Raw genomic sequence first — 11,409 nt, 5'->3', positions numbered from 1 at the left:
ATATGTTATCTTTCCATGAATTTTAGTCCTTTTCATGACCCTTTTCTATCCCCTAACTCAACATCCCATCCAGATTCCCCTTCAGATTCCTTCATTTAATTCCCAACTCATAACCCTATAACTCTCCCCTTTGGCCTTTTACTTATCTAGTCCTTTCTACACTTCTCCTCCAACTTCAACTCATCCACCATCCGTAGCCATCACTCATCCAGCTCCCTCTCTTCCCTTTACCAATGCTCTTTGATGAGAATGAATCATGTGGTCATTTTTGCACAATGTATAAACGAGTATAGTAATGAATATGAGTCTAAATCTCATAGGACCAAGGTTGACTTCTAAATTGGTTGACTCGGTCAACTAAATCAAATTAGATCTAAAATTAAGTTATAATCACTATAATAAGTTGTATAATTCAATGTGAGATGTATATTGATGGAGTTTAAAAAATAATGTGAGAAGTAAAGTTAGGAATCACCAAAATGTATAAACTTGAGTATGATGATGAATAGGGGTCTAAACCTCATTGGACCAAGGTTGACTTCTAAAATGGTTTACTTGGTCAACTGAATCAAATTACATATAAAATGATTTATAATTACTATAGTGAGTTGTATAATTCAATTGGAGAAATAATTGATTTAAAAAGAAATAGTACAAACGAGGTTATAAACCAGGGAAGAAGCAGTTAGAAAATCAACTCATGCAAATGTGTTGGCCCAGTCTACTCATTATTTTTGTTGAGAGAATTTTCATAATTTATATTTCTACAATGTGGGGTAAGAGGATTTTAAGAAGTATTTATAAGAGGAAACTTATTGCATTGACTTTTATATACCTATTTAGTTTAGGTGAAATCAGGGTGAAAATGGTAATATGATAATAAGATAATTATGCGCAAAAACTATACAGATAAAGGATAATTATTGTACCCACGTGATAATGTTTGGATAAGATATGGAGTTGCTTTCAATTTCCAAATTCAATACTTAGAAACTTACCTGATTTATGATGTATGGTTGAAGTCAAACAATTGGCCTAGGAAATGGTCTCATAATTGGATCAATAAGACATTAATGTAAATGCTAGGAGAGAGTATCCCAATTAAACCATATTCATGAAAATTTTAGTTTTGATTACTGAGATATAACTCTAGAAAATCAAAGCCCGGAAGTCATGACTTGGATGTGAATGGGTGGACAAATGATCCATGGGGGTGGGGGGTGGAGGTTGGGGGGAGGGTCAAAGCACAACATAAATGCATGTATTTTATGTCCACAGAAAGATAATTGACAGAAAAATGATATTTGGTTATGGAATGAGAGAGAAACTCATGGACTAATGTGAGACAAAAAAATCACATAGAATTGGTGGAGGACGGTGATGATTCAATCCAATTCATTCCAGTTTCCTAATTTTCTATCTAGATGAAAAGCCACAACAAGTACATCTTTCAAAATTGGTTGACCTTGATAAAGGTCAAACATGAGTAAAAGACATGATTAATCTTAAAATAATGTAAAAACTGAGACTTAGTGGAATAACATGGTAATGGTGGAAATATCATATAATAAAGATTATAATGCATCATTCACATGAAAATAAAGCATTGAAAATAGTGGATTAAGATGTAAATGAATGTACAAGATGTGTGTTATCCCTCATCTGATAATGTCCTTCAATTGTCGTTCCGAGGGGTTCTAACTTATGTCCTTTACTCCCTGAATCATCTGCTCTTAATCCTTCCTCGTCTTCTTCAATTACCCTTTACAAGCCTTCCCCTCTATTACACCTCAAAACCTTTCTATCTCCTTGCCAATTATCTTTCCACTCATCAGATATCCTCCTCATATTCCACCCCTCTGAACGACCTTAATTCCATATCTCCCCAGAAGATGGTGGATGCACTGCTTAAGTGGCACCTCTCCATTAAGGATGATTTATATGCTCTCGTATGACATTAGACCTAGGATCTTGCCTCTCTTCCTCTAGCAGATATATACATCATTTTGGGGTGGATTAATTGGAGGCATTAAATCATGTTTGCCAAGATGGACACTGTCCCAGATGGCTCCCTCCAAGTGTTGCTACAATTTGATGTGAATAATGATTTTCTTCACAATGATTTTCATGAAATTTTTTACTTGGTCCTAGGTCATGATATACTGATCTGAAAACTGTAGCACGCATTGTACAGATTGAATCAATAAAATCATGTGTGGTTTGGATGTTTCACATCATTTTTAAACAAGTTGAATATTTCCAATGCAATGGCAAACATACTCTGCTATTTCCTTATTCCCATCAAGCGAAGTGACCAATTACCCATAAAAGTATGTTGATGACATAATTATTAGAAGCAATGGGTCTTTGAAAATATATCAATTATCCTGTTACCTTTCTAGAGATTTTGACATTAATAACCTTAGTCCTCTCTACAACTTTTTGAGTATTGAAATATCCTATCCATCTAACAGCATGTTTTTGTATTAGTTGAATTACATAATGATTATCTTTAGGAACTTCAGATAGCTGATTATCGACCTCCCCCTACTCCTATTCAAGATAAATCATTGTTATCTTTGGCTATAGATGACAACTCTATAGACCAAGGACAATATTACTGACTAGTTGGCCAACTCATTTGTTGGATTCTGGGGCTGTGATTGAGATGAAACCTTGATGATTTTTTCATCCAAAAACATATCAAAGAATCCACTTGGCCAACTCAGTTTAACCACGCTTTGAAATCAACAATCAAATCGCCTTGGTGTTGTTATACTTGTGATTTTGTCATTTATTTGAGTGAGTGATACCATTCAATTTGATCAATAAAATTATGCTTTTATACTTTTTTACCATATTTTTATAGATTTGCACTAGAAATATTCATCATTAAAGGATAAAATGAGAAAATTATATTTATTATCCTGAGCTCTATTATTGTATATTTGATTGATTTTTTAGACTAACCCCACTTGGCTCTTTAGGGTCAAGTGGATTTCTCACCTCTTCTTGGAGTTTTATTTGAAAAACAGGACTTAGATAAATACAATGGTGAATTTGAGATGCAGATGTGAGGAAATTAAAAAACTTAAGCCACCTAATAGATAATAATAGGAGGCCCCATACACAGGAACCCCATTAAAAAATCCTTAAAGACTAGGCAACCAAAGGCAGGAATTGTGGAAATAACCCACAATAGGAATTTGAAAGGTCTATTTTCAAATTTGAGAAGGAGGGCACGCGGGTCCAGGCTCGACATCAAGAAATCCTAGCCCTCCAAGCCCTTGTATTTTCAAATGGGAGAGTTAAGACACTTCTATTTATTCTCTTCTCCCTTCTCTTTGTATCTCATCTTGGATTTCTTCTCCCACCTTGTTTTTGGAGGCCTGGTGCATCAGATTTCTTTGATCCATTCATGTTCTAGAAGAGTGTGGGAGAGAGAGTTAAAGGATGATCAAGTTATTGGAGATAGAGCACCAGTTTCCCCTTGGAAGTGAAGACGAGATTCGTATGATATCCTGAATGTTCAACTTAAATTTTCTCATCTTTTTCTCTAAGTACACATTCCAAAGGATAGCCTAGACTTCAAGATTTCCAAATCATAAAAAAAACACAAAAAATTCCTCAAGTAGAAAAAATTAAAGCATTTTTAGTTTACTACCCGCCCGTTGAAAGTGCCGCCCCTACAAATTGCGGCGAAAAGTTTTCTTCAATGTTCAATCTTATTTATTGCCCTTAAAAATTCACCAAAAATCACATTTAATATTAAAAATTATATAAATCGAAATAAATATGTATTTCAATTATTTGAAATAGTTTAATTGGTTTTCATTTATTTCATCAATTTTCATATTTGGAAACTACTAAAAAAAATATAAATCACATAAAATATTTATCTAAAAACATATTTCAAATGTAATTAACTATCTCATTAATTTCTCCTTGTGGATTCAACCCCTACTTACCCTACTCGAAGTAAGGAAAATTTTATAAATATTGTTGCATAAATCAGAGCCTTAAAAAAAATTATTTAATCCAAATTCTGGTTTATCAGTGATACATGTTGAGATATTCATTTTTCAGTCTCTAGATGTAGCCCCGTGATTTCTAACACCAAATATTATCCATTTGAGTGAGCCTTGTTATCGCTCCATCATCATTGTTACACCATTTCTAGAGCATTAAGAGGAGAGGGGAGCCAAGGGAAGATGGGAGGAGGAATCTGAAGAATTTTTAAATAGATGTAGTTGACGCATAGCCATCTCTTATTTATAGTTGTGTATAAATAACAGGATTTCTTCATCAAACCCCTAATCTTTATTTATATCTTCTGACATCCAAAGATCACTTGCACGTGACATTCTAAACCCATGAAATAGTCAAGTTAACAACTTCAATGGCTCAATACTATTTATTGACCAACCTAATATATAACATTACATAAATTAAATAATCACAAGTTGATTTAACCCAGATGATAGATTGAGTTGCTAGCTCGTGGTGTGCCAAGCTACACCTCATGCTTTAGAAGATACAAAGGAGTATAATGACTCTATCCTTACTATCAACAGTAACAATGTACTACAAAAATACTAATGGTATCCATACCTAATATCTATTATCAGCTATTGTGATATCTGTTATCTAGAAAAATCAGGAATGCGTATGATAATGACAACTGATATTGGTAACATATAACAGTTCTGGGTTGAAGGCTAATTAAGATATCAGATATTTTTAAGAAGATATTGATATCTGATGTGGATATCATAAAGTGGATAACAATAATGAATAATATTTTTGGTGGCGTGGACGCCAACTCATCGTCACCGGACGCGCCGCCACCATCCTCAACCGAAGACAACGTCTCCGCTACGGACACACCGCCACAGTCAACCGAAGTCAACGCCTTTGCTTCGAACACGCCGCAACTATCATCGGACAAATTCAATATACCGGCGTCACGCACGTCTCCACGCATGCACACTCCTTCACGCATCATGACACGTCGCCAATGGCAGATCCACAACTGCCCCTTGGCGTGACATGAAGCTCGTCTTACGTCTTTAATTTCTCGTCTTTAATTTATCATCTTTAAGTTGTATTTTCTCTTTCCTCCAAGGCCTATATGTATAGGCCATTGTCTCAAGAAACAGTTAGGTAGACATTATTCAAGAATCGAGTGTTTGTTTAACTCTTCTTGGAAGACTGCCCAGCCTCCCTATCCCTCCTTCAACCCTAGCACCGCCGTCGTCGTCGCCGCCACCGGCCTTTCCCCTCTCATCCCCTCCCTCTCTCTCTCTATCTCCCTCTCTTTCTCTCTCTCTCTCTCTCTCTCTCTCTCTCTTTCTCTCTTGCCCTCCTAGGGCTGCCGCCTAGGCCACCCAAGGAGGCCGCCCAAGACTGCACTAGGCAGCAGCCCCAGGCCGCCCAGGGCGACCTACCCTAGGCCACCCAAGGCCGCCGCCTACGCCGCCCAGGGTTGCCGCCCAAGGCAGCCACCCTAGGCCACCCAAGGCAACCCACCCTAGGCTGCCCAAGGGGCCACCCCAGACCGCCCAGGGCAGCCCACCCTAGGCCGCCCAAGGCCGCCGCCCAGGGCTGCTGCCCAAGGCGGCCCAAGGCAGCTGCCCTAGGCTGCCCAGGGCTGCCGCCCAAGGACGCCCAAGGCAGCCACCCCAGGCTGCCCAGGGCGGCCGCCCAAGGCCGCCTAAGATAGCCACCCCAAGTTGCCCAGGGCAGCCCGCCCCAGGCCGCCCAAGGTGCCACGCCCAGGCCATCTAGGGCAGCCCGCCCAAGGCCGCCCAAGGCGCCACCCCCAGACCGTCCAGGGCAGCCTGCCCTAAGCCGCCCAAGGCTGCTGCCCAAGGCCACCCAAGGCAGCCACCCTAGGCCACCTAGGGCATTCCACCCTTGGTCGCTCCAAAGCGCCACCCCAAACCGCCTAGGGCCGCCACCCAAGAGCGCCCACGGCAGCCACCTCAGACCACCCAGGACGGTGTCTGCATCCGCTTACTCCGTCCGTGCCTTTCGTCCGTCTCGCTCTACGCTAGGGCCGTACAACGCCCAGAACGCCCAGTCTTCTTGTCGAGTGGGCTGCTGAATGCCCGGATTCGCCCAGACTTGTCACGATCAGAATTCCCCGCAGCCTCTTCATGCACTACGATGCCGAGGTATGCTTGAACTCTTTGGTGTCGAAGTGTTCTCCGTCTAGTATTCCACGAGAGCTCTCCATCGTCATCAGATTTGTTTTGATTTGGAATTTCCTACAATTCTCTTCGAGAGTTTCTATCGAGATGTGAATTCGGGTATTGATTTTGGTGCTTCGGCATCGTTGCGGTGGGTGAAGACAGTACGTATTCGATCGACGAGGATCGGAGCTGCACCACTAGTATTTCATCGGTTTTAAACTCCGAATTCGATCGTGTGGATTTATCTGGTCTGTTTTATCCCTCCCTCACCCAATCCATCCTTGCCTTCCATCTGTCCTTATCATTTCTCCATCCCTCTAGTCGTCCATTTCCTAGTCGTTTCCTACATCAACTTGGTATCGGAGCCTAACTTGTGTCCGCCTTGTCGTTTTCGTCATCGTAGAAGTCGTCATTGCATTAGTCCCATTGCATGCATCTGCGTTCAGGCAAACGAGTCTCTGCGCCAATGACAGACCAACCCCAAGATGGTCGTGATGTGTCCGTCCCCGTCCATGAGTTGTCCTCGTCCATCTCACCGACCTCTTCTCGAGGGGACATCGATCGCGTGTTAGACGCTGTCCAAAATGGTTTTTGTGACGTGAATATACGAATTACAAACATGGACAACCGTCTAATCAGTTCAATCGATGCAGTTAGTGAATGGACGTACCAACTCGAGACTAGAGGTCTTGACCGACATCGCCATGATCACGAAGACCATTACACACCTGATCCTAGATCCCAAGATCGTGATAGGAATCATTGTGACCTTGATGATCCTATACGACCCGAGGATAGATCCGGAAGCCGAAATCAGAATAGTCCCAAACGACACGATCTAATTCCTCCGGAGATTCGCACTCTGGTCAGTGATAGGAATCATTGAGACGATTACTATCCCTGACCCTATGATGCGAAACGTCGACGGCCGGGATCGAGCGGCGCGTTTCACGTCACAGGAATAATGATGATATGATGCAAACACAATGAGATTTTATGATCGAGCAGTTAAGACACAAGGAGATAACGCGATGGACGGTGACGATCACCAAATAGATTGATCCGAAAGTCAGACTCCCAATGACCCTCAAGACCACTAGAGGTCTAGACGAGAGGGGCGTCTAACGGCCCTGATAAGTTCGGAATTTAAAGATCACGTGACAGACCGTCTACCTCAAGAAAGTCCTGCTCTCACAATAGTGGCTGTTCCTAATCCGTCGTCGAGTGATGAGTTGCGGTAGAGGACGCGATAGCGGAGGACGGCACTGGAACAGGTAATAATACTGGTTAAGGATGGAGAGGAGACGAGCTGACCTTAAAATATGTAGTCCACGGCGTATCGAAGACGGGCGTAGAGACAGCGTTCCGGGGACGGATTCGTCTTGTCGTAGGCCGGAATGCCGGGAGGGATCAACGTGGCTTGGCGCAAGTGACGGGGCGGCACCGGTCGCGACTGGCAGTGGCGGTGGCACAGAGCCACGGTACAGGGCAGAACGGCGGCGCAGGGTGGGTTGATGACGCGGGGCGAAGCCTCGGCGCGGCGTGAAGCCACAGCGTGCGGCAGAACCGTGGCGATTGGCGGAACCGCGGCAGGGCGCGAACTCGCGGCGCGCGGTCGGATCACGGCTGGGCGCGAGTCCGCGGCGCTGGCGGAGCGCGCGGCGCGCGGGAGTCGTGCGCGAAATGGGTCGCGGGCGCGGCGTGGGGTCGCGGCAAGGCGGGTCCCGACGCGGCGGTGATGCGGGGTGGTCGGGAATCGGGGTTCGGGCGGGCGGCAATGGGAGAAGTGGCGGTCGAATCAAGAAAGGGGAAGCCAAAGGGTGATGCAAGAATGGGGTGGTTATGGTCAAGAACGATGGAAGATGGTGGGGAATGGTCAAGAACGATGAGGGTGAAGAGGAAGATTCAAGAAACGATGGAAAGTGGTGGAGGATGGTCAAGAACGATGAGGGTGAAGAGGAAGATTCAAGAAACGATGGGAGGAGAAGGGGAATGGTCAAGAACGATGAGGGTGAAGAGGAAGATTCAAGAAACGATGGAGGGATGAAGGATGGGGAGATGGACGGGTAGAGCCAAGAACCTGGCGTGGTGAGTTCTTGGTGGGTCGCGGGTGGTTCTCCTCGTTGGAGATGATTTCCCGAATGCAGCGCGGCGCCGTAGTCGTTGCGAACCTTCGAGGACGCCCAGAGTGATCTCGATGGGTGCTCTCTCGATTCTTGATTTCAACAGCTTCTTGAAAATCTTTAACGTACCGGAGTGATCTCTACGGTACATTTGTACACGTCACGCCCGGAGTGATCTCGACGGACAGGATGTGGGCTCTACTCCTCGGAGTGGTCTAGACGAAGAGGTGGGGCTAGCCAAACCCCCTACGCTACGACTACGATAGGGGGAAGATTCTTGAAACAATTTCAATTCAAAAACTTCCAAATGTTCCTTGGGCATGCCCTCCCCTTATATAGGGAGGAGGGGTGCCAAGAGAACGTGGGGAGAGATCGAACCGTCGTGAAATGTGGTTCGGTCTCTTCCTACAAATTCAAATACAATTCTAAAATATAAAATCAAAGACGAGGACGGGCCCTACGATAATGGCCCAATCCATAATTCGGAAATAAATACAACATGATGATGAAAATAATAAAATGGTAAAGCCTTGCTTACCCGGAGTACTTAAACCCCGGATGACGGACGTCGACTCGAGCGCCTCGGCGTGGTTGGTGGCGCGTCATCGTGGCATCCTAGGGTGGCGTCGTCGTCGCTGAGCCACCATCTGCTGGATGGTCCTCCATCACCCTAGGACCCCAGGCCAGGATAGGAATCGTCCCCTATGGAACAATCCCTATCCACCTGTGGATAGAGCCCTGGTACACGATGGAAATCGTCCACCACGAGATGATTACCATCCACCGGAGGAGAGGATCCCAGAATGTGATAGGAATCATCCCCCTCGGAATGATCCTTATCCACCTGATGATAGACATCGTTGGTGGAACGGGAATCATCCGGACAGGAATGATCCTTTTCCACCCAAGGATGTGGTTCCCCCTCGCGATCACCGCCGTGCGGATCACGACAACCAGTGGCAGCAAATCCAACATAGTGTCAAAGTCGATGTTCCGTACTATGAGGGATCTAGGGATCCGAAAGAGTATCTTGATTGGGAGTCCAAGTTGAATAGTTATTTTAAGTAGTATAATATGCTAGAGTGGCAGAAGGTCCAGTATGCCGAGATGAGATTAGGAGGACAGGAAAAAATCTTTTGGGAAAATTTGGAGTTTTCAATTTATAACCGTAGGGAGGCACCCATTGACACTTGGCCCCAAATGAAGGACAAAGTGAGTGAGAAATATGTCCCACTTGCTTATTTAGATAATCTTCTTGACCAATGGCACAAACAACAGTAGGGTAGACGTCCCGTCTCTGAATATATCACCCAATTCGAGGAATTCTATATGAGATGCAGAGTTGAGGAGAATCCCCGAGTCGTTATTTCCCAATTTAGAACCGGTCTTAACCCTTATTTAGAGACACAGCTGCTTGTCCGCAAGGCCACCACACTAGAGCAGGCCTATCAGATTGTAGAAGACCTAGAGCTATGTCAAAACTTATGCCATACTCCCATCTACAATCGTCCTGCACTTACCAATCGTTCTCATTCTTCCAATCCCTCTTACTCCAAATGTGTGGCCCAACGCAATGCCCCATTAGCTCTCCCAGCACCACCCCCAGCTCCCACTCCTACTCGCACTCCCACCGAGCACCGCACTCCAGCTCTGACACCGTCCTCCACTACACCAAACCCCCATACATCATCTTCCCTCGATTCCACCACTAGAGCCCCTCCTAATCCCAATCCCGCACAAATCGGCCCCTTTGGCTTGACTTTCTTTAAGTGTCAGGGACGTGGTCATAGAGCATCCCAATGCCCGTCCCGAGTCTTACATATTGGACTAGAGCATGTGGAAGTTAATCCAACCCTAGAGGAGCAACCCATTGCCGAAGAAGAGTATAGGGTAGATCATTACGTTGTAGATGAGTTCATGCACGAAGACGGTTTGGTGGGCTTCATTGGTATCACTGACTGCCCACCGTCCCTTCCTCGTCGTGACTTATCAACATCTGTTAGGAGCACTGTTCAATGCAACCTTACACAACCATCTATCGATGATTCTGCACTGAGGACGTCCATATTTTATACCTTCTTCAAGATTGGTGATAAATTGTGCAAAGTGATTGTAGATAGCGGTAGTTGTATCAATGCCATTTCTGATGTTATGATTTCTCGCTTGGGATTTCCGTTGATCAATCACCCTCAACCCTATTATGTATCCTAGATCGATGCTACGTCAATCCCTGTGCAGAATCAATGCCTCCTACCTATCAAAATCCAGTCATATGAGGAAGATGTGTTGTGTGATCTGTTGCCAATGAAAGTTGGCAGCATTATCCTTGGTCGTCCTTGGCTGTACGACAACGACGTACACATTTTCGATAGGAGTAACACATGTTCGTTCCTCCATCAAGGGAAGGGAATCACATGGCACCCTTATACCCATACGCTAAACGTCCAGCTCAGAAATCTACATCCCTAGGTCTATGCATTATCGATGGGCGCCAACCTCAGAAAGTGAGATGTCTATTTGTCTGAAAATGATATCTGATCATTCCTCTCAAAATCTCACACCCCCGCCACCTGAGGTACCAAATATACTAGCTGAATTTGACAGCATCTTTCCTGAAGATTTACACATTGATCTACCACCTATGCGCTGAATTCAGCAAGCCGTCGATTTCATTCCTAGGTCGTTCCTACCAAATCTATTACGATCGTTGGTTGGGAAAAATCTTATGTCTTGGGATTCTGTCATTCCGCGTGCCGAGTTTGCCTACAACGCGTCACTCAACTGTCCCACTAGTATGAGTCCATTTGAGATAGTGCATGGTCATCCACCTCGTAAACCTACTGACCTTATACCCATGTTACCGCATACTAGAGTCTCAGATGATTGTCATGAGTTTGCCAGTCATATTAGATGTCTGCGTGAGGAAATTCATACACGTATCATTAATAGCAACACCTCATATAAACAGACCGCAGATTTACACCGGTGTTTTCATGAATTTAAAGACGGTGAAATGGTGATGGTGCGGATTAGGCCAGAAAGATTTTCCTCCAAAAGGGCTACTAAGCTTCATGCTCGTAGTGCCGGGTCAT

The sequence above is a fragment of the Wolffia australiana genome, chromosome 5 (assembly GCF_029677425.1).
Source record: "Wolffia australiana isolate 7733 chromosome 5, ASM2967742v1".
NCBI lineage: Eukaryota > Viridiplantae > Streptophyta > Magnoliopsida > Alismatales > Araceae > Wolffia > Wolffia australiana.
The sequence above is the reverse complement of the archived record's forward strand: the minus strand, read 5'-3'. Positions refer to the sequence as shown.